The sequence below is a fragment of the Neofelis nebulosa genome, chromosome 2, assembly GCF_028018385.1.
Source record: "Neofelis nebulosa isolate mNeoNeb1 chromosome 2, mNeoNeb1.pri, whole genome shotgun sequence".
Lineage (NCBI taxonomy): Eukaryota > Metazoa > Chordata > Mammalia > Carnivora > Felidae > Neofelis > Neofelis nebulosa.
Window position 1 is genome coordinate 86,903,952 of NC_080783.1, and position 12,653 is coordinate 86,916,604.

General features: G+C 36.3%; 1 protein-coding gene across 30 annotated transcripts in view; it reads left to right on the plus strand.

Moving 5' to 3' along the window:
* GTDC1 (glycosyltransferase like domain containing 1) overlaps positions 1-12,653 on the plus strand; it is a 404,807-nt gene that overhangs the window by 152,286 nt on the left and 239,868 nt on the right. The window contains exon 1 of one of the 30 annotated variants that reach the window (XM_058715399.1): positions 1,743-1,765. The exons of the other annotated variants lie outside the window; for them this stretch is intronic. The gene's annotated coding sequence lies outside the window, so the exon portion shown is untranslated. Of the gene's footprint in view, positions 1-1,742; positions 1,766-12,653 lie in introns of those variants that run through there. 30 annotated transcript variants of the gene reach the window in all.

The window sequence follows — 12,653 nt, forward strand, 5'->3', positions numbered from 1 at the left end:
ATCTCATTTGAAGGCATTACTTTACAGTGTCATGAAAGCTTACACTATAACAATATTAGGTGTTACCAGTATTTTGGTTTTACTAAAACAACATATTCCTAGGAATTCTTTTGATAACTGTGTAATTTGCCTGGCTATCTCTTATTACACCAGTGTGACCATCTGTATTAGTTTCCCGAGGCCTCTGCAACAACGTAATTTATTCTCACACAATTCTGGATGCTAGAAGTCTAAACTCAAGCGTTGGTAAGATGATGCTTCCTCCCGAGGCTCTGGGGAAGAGTCCTTCCTTGACTCTGCCTAGCTTCTGGTAGCTTTCTGCAGTCCTTGGCATTTCTTGGAGTATTGCTGCATCACTCCAATCTCTGACTCTGTTGCCACATGACCTTCTTCTCTGTGTGTATCTCTTTGTGTCCCTTCCTCTTTTTATAAGGACAGAAGTCACTGGATATGGAGCCCACACTAATCTCGCATGACCTCATCGTAACTTGGTTTCATTGGCAGAGACCATCCAAATAAGGTCGTATTTACAAGTGCCAAGGGTTAAGACCTGAATGTATCTTTTTCGGGGACAGAATTCAATCCACTACACTATCATCCTTGAATTCAAAGTGTTATTTGGTGCCTATTGCTTGCTAGGCTTTCAGTAAATTTTTGTTAAAGGACTGCCTGGTACCATCATATACATTCAGTAAGCCGTAATATAGTCATTACTTCTAGAACTAGAAGAAACAGTAAAAAATCATATAGCCCATGCTTTCCATGTGAAAGATTATGTGTCATCTTTAGTTCATTGGTAAAACAACAAAAAAGTTTGAGTGATTGGACTATAATCACATAGATACTGTCCACTGGATGGTATGAACAAAATTTTTATTATTTAAGAGCTATCATAGAGTCTTTGTGATAAATCTTTTTTTCTTACTAATTAGTGTTTTTAGATATTAATACCTGACATTGAGATGATATGACAGATATTAACATAGTTAGGACTTCAGAGCTCGTCTAATCAAGCTGTTATTTTACAGCTGAGAAAGCAGAGGTCTGAAAAGGTTAAGTGAGTTGTCGAAAACCAGGGGTAGGTGATGACATTTCTGGGTGGGTCCTGAGTGTTTAGTATTGAATTCTATAATTTGAATCTAATGAAGCAAATTTGATAGCACCTAGAACACACTGATAAAAATCAATAACATGCTTCAAAATAAATACTGAAAGAATGTGAAATAATTTAAAGGCAAAGGTAAGGGATTTTTTTTTGTAATGTTTTATTTTTGAGACAGAGAGACACAGAGCATGAGCTGGGGAGGGGCAGAGAGAGAGGGAAACACAGAATCTGAAGTGGGCTTCAGGCTCTGAGCTATCAGCACAGAGCCTGACGTAGGGCTTGAACTCACAGTGAGATCATGACTTGAGCCAACCAACTAAGCCACCCAGGTGCCCCGAGATAAGAGGTGATTTAATTAATCAGCAATATTGTTCTCTTGCCACTGAAGGCAAATGGAGAAAAACGGGCTCAAACACCATGAAAAGCAGATTGGGTTCGTTTTCCATCTGGACAGTCTGACAGTGCGATTGTTGAGAATTGTCATGGGGAATTTGACGAGGAATGAACTCAAAACAAAACGAAAACAAAACCCACACAAATTCACTTACTAGTTTGGTCTTACCTGGAAATTTCATTTTTTTTTTTTTCAGAGCCACTCGTTTGCTCAGTCCACATCAGTACTTTTCCTCTGAGAATGTAACTTTAAGTGTATTTTACAAGGTGAGATTTCCAACCACTGCAGTCACAATCTTTGAAATTCCTTGAATCTGTAGCTCCTCAGTGCCTGGTTTCTATATCTGTTTCCCATAAAACAGGACATGATGGAAACGGTAGCTTACAAATCTTCGACCTTCAGATTACAGCGTAATATTCATACATCAGACTTCCTCTGGATGGATCAAAGTTTTGTGTCTCCAGTAGGATCCTTGATGCCTTCCAAGACTGAGAGAAAAGGACTAGTTTAGTATTCCTACCTACTGTATTGATCCATCCTCTTCTGGGTTCTGGCATGGCTTTAGCTAGTTGATGGATTTTCTAGCTGTGAATGACTGTCATGTCTCATTTGAGTACTTCCTGTTGAGTACGTTCAGTGCCTGACTTCTCTTCACTTACTGGTTGCTCTGACAAAATCAGATTGCCTGCGTGCCACTTGCATATAACTGTATGCTCTTTTCTACAGACTGCCTTTCTTATGTCTGTAGCCTTCCCTTTTGATAAAGGCAGTTATAAGCAGTTATAAGTTTCTATTTTGTGTTAGTTAAAAAATGTAATCTAACCTCTTCTTCCATAGGCTTTTACAAGCTATCTAAAAACAAAACAAAACAAAATAATTAAGCCTTGCTTGTCAGTGGCTGTACATACAAGTGGCTCTCGCTGACTTGGAAAGGATGACAGTCGGCAACCAGAAAGTCCTTAAACCTTCCTCATGCATTCAATGAGAGTTTCTTAACACCAACGAACGTTTACAATTTTAAGGCAGTGGCTCTGGGGACTTCAAAGGCAATTATGGTTATTAGCCCTCTTTTCAATTGTCAAACAGGGTAGCTACTGTCTGTGTCAAGGATTAAGAAAGAAGTGGACACAACAGATGAAGATGGGCCAGTTCAAAATACCAAGCATCCAAGCTTTCTAGCTGCTGTGTTGGATGGAAAAGTTAGAGAAATTCTATATTACTTACTTCTACTTTGTTAGGGTGTTAGCATTGGATTTCTTTTTAAAAAGATAACTATCGGGGCGCCTGGGTGGCGCAGTCGGTTAAGCGTCCGACTTCAGCCAGGTCACGATCTCACGGTCCATGAGTTCGAGCCCCGCGTCAGGCTCTGGGCTGATGGCTCAGAGCCTGGAGCCTGTTTCCGATTCTGTGTCTCCCTCTCTCTCTGTCCCTCCCCCGTTCATGCTCTGTCTCTCTCTGTCCCAAAAATAAATAAACGTTGAAAAAAAAAATTAAAAAAAAAAAAAGATAACTATCAAGAGTTATACAGACCCCCAGTGGATAATTATGAAACATATCAATCAATACAGATCCATGTATAGCCTAATGTACTTACCTTCAGTGTTATTTATTAGCCCTAAGAGTTTGGAGAAATAGCTTAACTTTTCAGAGCCTCAATTTTCTTGCCTCTAAAAGTGGGACCAATAAAACCTATCGTGCAGAATAGTGTGCAAATGAAATTAAATCAAATGAAATAATGTATGTCAGGGCCCTAACGTGGTACCTGGCATGATGTAAGTGACACACAAAAAGTACAGTGTTTCTTTACATTTGGATAGCACTGTACAGTTTTCTCACATACTGTATTATCCCATTTTATTCTTTCTCACATACTGTGCCACCCCCTTTCAAATGAAACTATGAAGCAGTCAGAAAAGATGGTGATATCACCTCCTGTATGTATGAGAAAGCTGTGTTAGAGAATGATTAGTCCACATGGTTATGTATGTGTAGGTCTTCTGATTCCTAGGCAGAAGCCTTAGCCTTTTCCCTACTTTATTTAAACTTCTAAGTTGCTCCTTCATTCATTTAAGGTTCTAGCTATAGGTATGAAGGGTTAAGAGGCCAGGGCCTTAATGGATTTCCTGCTGCCTTTTAAGTCTGTATGCCAGTGAAATAACAGATATCTGTTATGCAGGGCTTTTGGAAATAATTTAAGATGCTAAACAACCATATAAAATTGAATGTTTTGAGTTATAACATTTATTCTCTTAACAGTCACATTTTCTTTACTTGTTTGTAAGTTAGAAACATCTAAAAAATAATTAGTTCCAGGCACACCTGGGTGGCTCTGTCGGTTGAACATCCGACTTCGGCTCAGGTAATGATCTCGCGGTTTGTGGGTTCAAGCCCTGTGTCAGGCTCTGTGGCTGACAGCTCAGACCTTGGAGCCTGCTGCCCCTCCTCTGCTCACGCTCTGTCTCTCTCCCTCTCAAAAATAAGTAAACATTAAAAAAATTTAAAAAAATACAAAAACAAAACCCTTCTTACTAACAAATTCTGAATTGCTACTAAGGTGCTTTTGTTGAAGAATTCCTGAGAATTAGAGTTACCTATTTTTTGTTGGAGAAACTAATTTTATTAATATGTGGTAATTAAACCAACACTTTAGGAATTATGAGCAAATAGTGTAGGGCATTGCTGGATTATCTTTTTTTCTTTAAGTTCACTGAAAGAAAACATTCCCAGTAATTGTTAACACTTGTAGAAAATCCTGTGAAAAAGTGATGGAAAGTACTCGGCCCTTGTACCATACCTAGGAATTAAAAAAGCAAGATTGGTCCACATTATGCAGTATGGTGCATGTTCGCTCTAAGTCCACATACTTCCTTCAATGCACAGAACTGGGGCAGGTGTTATTAATAAAAAATAATAATAAAAACCCCTTCTATTTTAAATAAGGATGCTATTCTGCCAGCTTTGAAGCTCACACATACTCTCTAACTTAGCCCAGCTTTCGCTCATCTGGTCTTTAAATGGCTCCTTTCATGTGGTCAGCCCACGAGCCATGCGTACTGCCGCTCAATCACGCCACTGTACGTCGCCATCATGAGGGTGGTTTGCATGATTTGCATTTCCTGTACTGTTTGAGCTTCAATGAGCTCTAAGCGCCACGTATGAAGAAACCACTGCCAAATAATGCAATGATTTGATGATTTTAGTCAAACCAAATGAGTTTGTGCTGCAGTCAGGCTACCAGGTCAGGGGTAGGGGTTGGGGTGGGGGTGGGGAGATGTTGCCAGGATATCCTATAAAAAAAGCATTCTTTGCAATGTCCATACATGCAAGATGTGAATTTCTTAACAGGTCTGGTTATGTAACAGAAGAAGGCTACTTCGGGGAAGATGGCACTGAAGGGCTTTGATGAATAACCATATATATGTTACTCTTAGAAAATTCAGTCTTCTAGATTTTAGTTATACATCATGCTGCCAGTGTAATTATTTATTGTGACAATAATAGGTTTTGATGGCATTAATTTTCTAACCATACAGAGTTAAATTTAGTCAAAATTAAATTAAATACATTGATTACGTGCCCCCTTTTCCTATAAAAGAAAGCTTGTATTTTATTAAAAAGTGGTTGATAAAAGCTGTCGGACAACTCCTACAGAATTGGCATAGTAGTGGGCCAATGAATAGTTACTAAAGTGGGGAAGAAAAAAAATATGTACCAGATACTAGTCTTCATGAAAAACATAGACAGATGGGGAGACAGACCTATATGATGCCACAAATAGATGAATATCTTGTAAGGATTTCAAACAAATGTTGAAAGATCCAGTGAAATTTTAAAAGTTGGTTTAAAAGTATATCTTGTGCTTATAAATAGTGTATTTATTTCTGCTCACCTGAAGCCCAACCTGTAAATTGTTCATGAAATATTTTATCAATATTAAGCAAAAAGCATGTAGACTGAATCTATATATAACCATAGAGGTATTAAAATGAATCTCATTAATAACATTGACTTTAATTTTTCTTAGACTTCTTACACTCAGATATGGTGTTATATGCCTATAAGAAAAACTTCAGCAGAAATCCTGTTAACCGGTAATTGATAATAGCCTCAAAGATTTCCTATTCTTGTTACAGATAATTGAAGAATATTTATTCTTTTTTCCCATATAATGTATACTTTGTGAAAATGTACCTGATAACATGCTGCGGGTGCTTCTCAGTAGTTTTTAGTTTAGTGCCAGTTCACTTGATTACATCCTACCAGCTAATCAAGTGTCTTTCGTGCATGCCCTACAGCAGTTTTAAGATATTCTAAAGAGGAACCTTCAAAGCCACAGGTACTTACTGAGGAAATTATTGTATAATTATTTCTATTATGAAAAAGTAGGCAACTTATGTGGAGGAGAAACTAATATATTATTCTATCTACACTAAAGTGGTTTTGCATGTTGCATGTATCAGGCAGCCATTTAAGCCTGAGAACGGTTTTCATGTGATGAGGACTGGAGTGTTCAAGGCCAGCCTTCACTTCCTTTTTAATTATCTCTTATACTTTCTTTGCTAATTTCTACTTTTAACACGGATCTTACTTTGATATATGAATTAATCCCGATCTAATGCACGGTTTGGCACTATTGGATTGTTACTAGAATATCTGCCATGGGAAATCTTGACCCAGGGAGCACTTTTTTCAAAGTGTCTGAATTTAAAAGAGGAAAAATTTGTCCTCCTGAACTCTTTCAAGTATTCAATGCAGTGTGCTCACTGATGATATTGGAATGTTGCATTTTAGGTACTATCGTAGCTGTTACATAGATTATTAAAATTATTATTGCTTATTAGGTAAATTAGCTTTAAGAACATTAAGCTTATTAATGGAGATTTTAGCTTTATGTAAATACATTTGAATAATGAATAATATTGTACCAACTTCTCTTTGAACATTCTTCTTTGTTACTTAGTTTCTAAGAAACTATATTTTTGAAAATAAAAATAAATTGTATTTTTAGATGCTTAATCCCATGGGGGAAAGGAACACATTTTGCATTAGTTGTCTTTAATTTATTAAACGATTCTGCAACGCGCTCTGTGCATAGATCATGAAAACCACTGGCACACATTTTTCCTGACCTCACAACATAAGCTGCACTCTTGTGGCAATCCCAGCAAATGTGTTTATAAAGATTCCAGAAAGAATAGTCTTGTGACTAAATAAGAAACAGAAGCTCAAGCTAAGAGCCAAACAGATACCTATCGGTTTCCTTGAGTTTAATCTGATTAAAAACATGGCCCTCAAAAACATTAAATACAGTGTCATGTCAGAGAGGCAGCATATGATAAATATAGTTCATGACAGGAAATCGTTATTAAATCAGCATTACTAGTGAATCTGTTATGGAAATTTCCCTGTAATTTAGTTACGTTTCCCCCGTTTTTCACCTTCAGTGCATCACTATACTTTCCTGCTTTAATGTTAAATATGCAATTTTCAGTTGACTGAAAGGCAGTTTTCCTACTTTTAAGTAACACACTTCTTTATTGTTATCACTAATCAAACATGAACTGGCTGTTGACTTCAACTAGAAAAACCAATGTACAGAGTAAAAGTATTTCTTTTTACCAAGAACAATGTCTGTACTGGACATTGGCCATCGTGACCTAAATATAATAAACCTAATGGTAGCAACTTCATGGCTTTTAACAAGGGCAAGCAGTTGTTTTGAATGAGAAACACGGCAACTTGGTTGAATCTCAGATTGCTGATAGCCATCTAAATTTAAAACTAGTAATTATTTGAGATAAAAAAGTTGACAGCTTCGTATCTAACTTCATCAGAATCACATCATCTTTATGGTTTGCTTTGAAGAAATACAGGTACAACATTAGTCAATATAACCCATGTATTTGTAGCTAAACCCTGAGTCCTCTAATTCCTTAACAGTTCAGAAAGCATTTTTTAGAAAATATTTTTACAACGCAAGAGGATTATTTGGCTGACTTACATTAATGAAACATTTTGGCACATGTTAAAGATTTCATCGAGCTATTACAACCACCCCCAAAAAATCTTGGTTTCTATTTAAAATGTCACCAATGTGGAAAAAATACCATCAATCAAATTGCATATCTTTTAACTGGAGACAAAAAAAAAAAAAAAAGTAAAATAAAACGGAAACAAACAGTGAGCTTCCAGTTCATTTTTGGCTTCCCTTGGAATTCTGACTTAGATGTGGTCAGTTATCTGTGGCCTTAAGATTATCTTTTTTTTTTTTTTCTCTTTGTTCCATTGTATGTTTTCATCTTCACAGGAATAAATCCACTGAGCAATATTCCTAACTTTATGCTGCTTTAGTCAGACACTGGGAATGCTTCGTTTTTGTGAATGAGAACAGTAAGAGAAATTATTTTTCTGGAGAAACACAGGGGCCCCACTTTATAATAAAGAACTACAAAATTGCATATCATTCTTTTCTTCTCTCTTTAAAATTATTCTTAAGGCCTTAGGGGGAACAAAGACCCCCTTCATAGGAAACTTAAATACTAAATCCTTCTTATGAGTTTAATCCAGGAAGAAACCTGTGTGCAAGTGGCATAAACAGCACTGGGACCCTTATCTCTTAAAATTTAGCTTCTTTCTAAGCAATACATGTAGAAAACTAAGTGGCTGTTGCCTAACTGTGCTCCCTGAGTTCTGTCAGTAATTCTTGTCTAATGAATCTTAGCCCTTTCTCTAGTCTCTCTTTGTGTCAGGACTATTTCACCTTGGAGGCAGGACAAGTGTCCTAGCCCCCAGATCATGAAGATGTTTTGAGCCATCTCCGTTTGTGCTTGTATATGTGTGGAGTAAAGGGATGTCTCACTTTTCTACTATAACTTACTCTTAGGAACACTCAGCTCAATTACATCATGTACCTGCTGTGGGAAAGATATTGAAACCACGGTAGGAAATCAAGTCACGTGACATTATTTAGAGGTTTTGCACAAAATGTGCTAGAATGCATGCCAACTCTATAATAAAATCACATGTGTATTATAATACAACTCTTTCACAGAACACCTACCCCAGTATCTTCAGAAAGTTCCCCAGCATTGGTTTATATATAGACCATGCCAGAAATCACTCTAATAGTAACATACCAGCCTCCCATAACCATTGTGTGTGATAGCAAAACCTAAGTAAAGTAGCAGTGAATATTCTTGAAACTGTTAGGTAAGCAAGGCATAATTATATTCACCTAACATATATTGGAAAGTGCTGGGAGAGATTAAGTTATTTGTGCAAAGATAGGCCACTTTTAAGTGGCAGGCAGAAGAAAAATCAAGGTTTCCTGGCTTGTGCTCTTTCTCCTCTATATTTACAAAGAAATATAGTGCATTATCTGACAATGAGAAGATTGTTTCACTCAGAAGTCACACTGATACTCTTGCTGTCCAAGTGACCTCAATCTAAGGAGGTTTTTAGCTCAGCCACTCTGGCTGGTTGAGGGTAATCTGAAAGACTGACTGTATGTATCTCTGTTTTTCTAATTCACTTACTCAAAATGCCAGCTTTGATGACTTAAGTAATCAGGGAAGCTTTGTGGGGAGATAACGTGTTCCTCTGACTCTTCCTCCTTTTTACCGAGCAGCCAGGAGTTACTAATTAGGGATCAGGGAGCGAGATGAATGGAATACTAACCTTCTGGTGACCCAAGTCATCGCTGAAAATGCAGCAAAATTGGATCCAACTTCCTGATCAGAAGCTCCTTGTTGACTCTTTTTCTTTCACCTTCCATGGGCTCATCTCTTTGTCCAGCCCCTTTTAGTCTCTACATTTTTCTGAGGCACATCTTAGGATTTCAGGTCCATTTCCTTTTCTGGCTTCTGTTGTACCCAGTTCCTAACCTACATCACAAGGTGACTAGTGAGTTAGGTGCTCCAAACCGGACGGAGCCCAGCAGGATACGAGGGTGTGAGACACCTCAGGAAATCCTCTCCTTGTCAAGTGAAGGCAGAGAGGCTTCTATCTGTAGCCAGCTGAGATATGGAGTGAGGCATTGAGCACAAATTTACAAATCAAAATAATAGTCTTCCAGGGATAGAATATGGACCAACATGCTGCAGAATTTTAACCTGCACATCCATGGGTAGGGGATAGACGGTGACAGTCATAAAAGCAGGAAGGTTGTATCTTCTGGAAGCAGTGATCACAGAGACAGAGCTCATTACCTTAATAATGATAGATGGTGTTTTTAAATGTACTTATTTCTACAGGATTTCATCTGTTCCTCCTAGCAGGTAAGTATGAACAATCTCCTGTTATATACCAGGTTCAGAAAAGTTGTGCTGTGCTCAGGTTACCCATTAGGAAATTTTAGAGCCAAGACTTGAACCCAAGACCTCTAATGTAACACATGATTCCCGCCGAACCCCCCCCCCCCCCCCCCATCGATGCCTTTGGTTCTCAAACAGAACACATTTTTACTCTTCGTTCCTTATTTTCTTGGTCTCACAAAAATATATGCCAGGCACTATACAAGCACTGGGTAAACTAAGGTGAACAAACGAGCCATATACCCTGCGTTTGTGGAGCTCAGACTGCACTTCCTAAGACTGGTGATTGGTTTGGTAGTCACCAGCCACATGTGGCTATTGAGTCTGTGAACTGTGGCTGTTCTGACTTGAGATAAGCTATAACTGTAAAATACACCCTGAGTTAAAAATGTTTAGTTCGAATAAATAATGCAATTTTCCCGTATTTTTTATACCGACTATATGCTGATAATATTTTAGATGTATTGAGTTAAATAAAATATATTACTAGAACTGATTTCATCTTCATTTTCCTTTTTTTAATGGCTAGTAGAAAATTTTAGTGGCTACTAGAAAATGTTAAATTATATATCACTTACACTTATTGTAAATTATGTATCACTTATTTCCATTGGATAGCAAGCTGTGACCTGCGGGGAAGTGATTTTATAAGGGCTCATTCAGCAGTTTAGTACTAAGGTAGTTACATTTTTTACATGAAACATTTGGATCCTTTGAAATTTGTTCTGGTGCATGCTGGTCTGGATTCCAGTTTATTTTTTTCTCCAGATGCCTACCAAGCTGATTCAACACCAATTAGTTTGTTTATCTTTGTTTTGAGAGGTTACCTTTATCACATGCTAACTCCTTGTATGGATTCTATTTCTGGATCTGCTCTTCTTTCCCATTGGTCCGTGTTATGTTTGGATCATTGTTATTTGGTGCTATTTTTTGAGATTTTAAAGTATTTTTTAATATCTGGTGGGGTTAATCTCCATCTCCACTTCCAATTAATCATCCCTCCCCACCTTCACTTCCAACAGAATTTTCTTGACTGTTGTTTTCTCCTTGTCTTTAGCTATGGAAATTAGGATCCGTTTGTCCAGTTTAAAATAAGCAAAAACAACCTTTTAAAAATTGTGATAAACAAACTCAAAGAGAATTGATGTCTATTTATGTTAACTCTTCCTATCTGAAGTAGTGGTACTGCTTTTCATTTATTCGAATCATCTTTGGGATTCTTCCAGTAATACTTTGACATTTTCTTCTTAGAGCTCTTACCCATTTCTTAAATTGATTCTTAGAAATTTTACCTATATATGTATGTACTACTGCTTATGCAATCTTTTCTTAAATGCTTGCCATGTATATGTATATATGTATATATATACATATATATATCACAAAACATAATATTTTTAGTATTTTAATAATTTAAAAACATACTAATTTTGTAGTCTGTAAGCTTACCAAATTCTCTAATTCTTTGTGAGAGATAGGGTTTTGGTTGATGGTCTTAAGCTTTCTAATCTTGACCACAAATACTGATATGTTCATTTTTTTTCCTTTTTAAAAAATATTTACCTATTTCTTTCCCATTTTTTTTCCTTTCAATTTTTTTTTTCTCCTGTCTAATTCTGTCATCTGGTTCCTGCAGCACAATGCTAAATAGTAGTGGTGACAGTAAGTATTTTGTCTTGTTTCTGACTTTAAAGTTTCATCTTAAGTATGAGGCTGGCTTTTGAATTGAACTGAACATATTTTATTATAGTGAAAAAAATTATGTATTCCTATTTTAAGAATAGCAATTTTATTGGATTAAAAAATCATGAATAGTTGTTAAATTTGTCAAATGCCTAGTCATGATTATGCGATTGCTTTTTCTCTTTAGAGCTGTTGAAGTGATGAATCTTATTGATTTACTAATATTGAACCATGCTTGTGTGTTGAGGAAGAAGATCACTTGTTCATGATGTTTTACTGTCTTCATATCTTGTTGTTAAGTTCTGTTTGCTAATATTTTATTCAAGATTTATTTATTTAGAAGTGAGATTACTTGTAATGCATTGGTTTTGTTACACTTACTTCAGAAAAATAAAATAATTTTGAAGTTCCTCACCCCCTATTATTACCAGCTTAAAAAGAAATGGACTTTTCTGCTCTTTAAAAATTTGCTAGAATTCCCCTGTGATATTGTGCAAGCTTAGTATCTCTTTTGGGGTGGAATGGTGGCAGTGGTTGTAATGATAGTGGTGGATCTTTTTTGGGGGGCAGCTTTCCCTATTAGGAAAATCTGTTTTTATTTGTTTTTATTTGTTTTTTAGATTCTCTACTTCCTCTGGTAGTTATTTATTTATTTTTTATAAAAGTGTGTGTGTGTGTGTAGTTCTTTTGATGTTTAAGAAGGTTTTCTTTTTTTTCTTACTGGTTACCTTCATAATTAAGACTTTCTATGATACCCTAAGTTCACTAATTTTTGAGTTAGTATCTATTAATTCTTTGTAATAAATGATGATAAAATTAATGTGTTCCCACTTATCCATTGCTCTTTCTCTACCATCTGATTTCAATCAACATTATTTTTCTCATTTTTTCCCCATATATTCTTTAAATATGCATATACTTCTATTGTTTGATTTGTAATCTTTCAATAGTATCTGAAGATTACCAGCTATTATGGTAAAGGCAATAGGCAATCTCTTCTACTTCCCAAATTTCTTTTACTTTTCCTCCAACAGTTGTATTATATTCCATAGCCAGAACAAACACCTTTTATGTTCTATTTGGCTACCCTAATTCCTGAATTGGTTTGGTTTTGGTTCTATAGCTAAACATATTTGTTGGAAGACTTCTGCTTTCAACC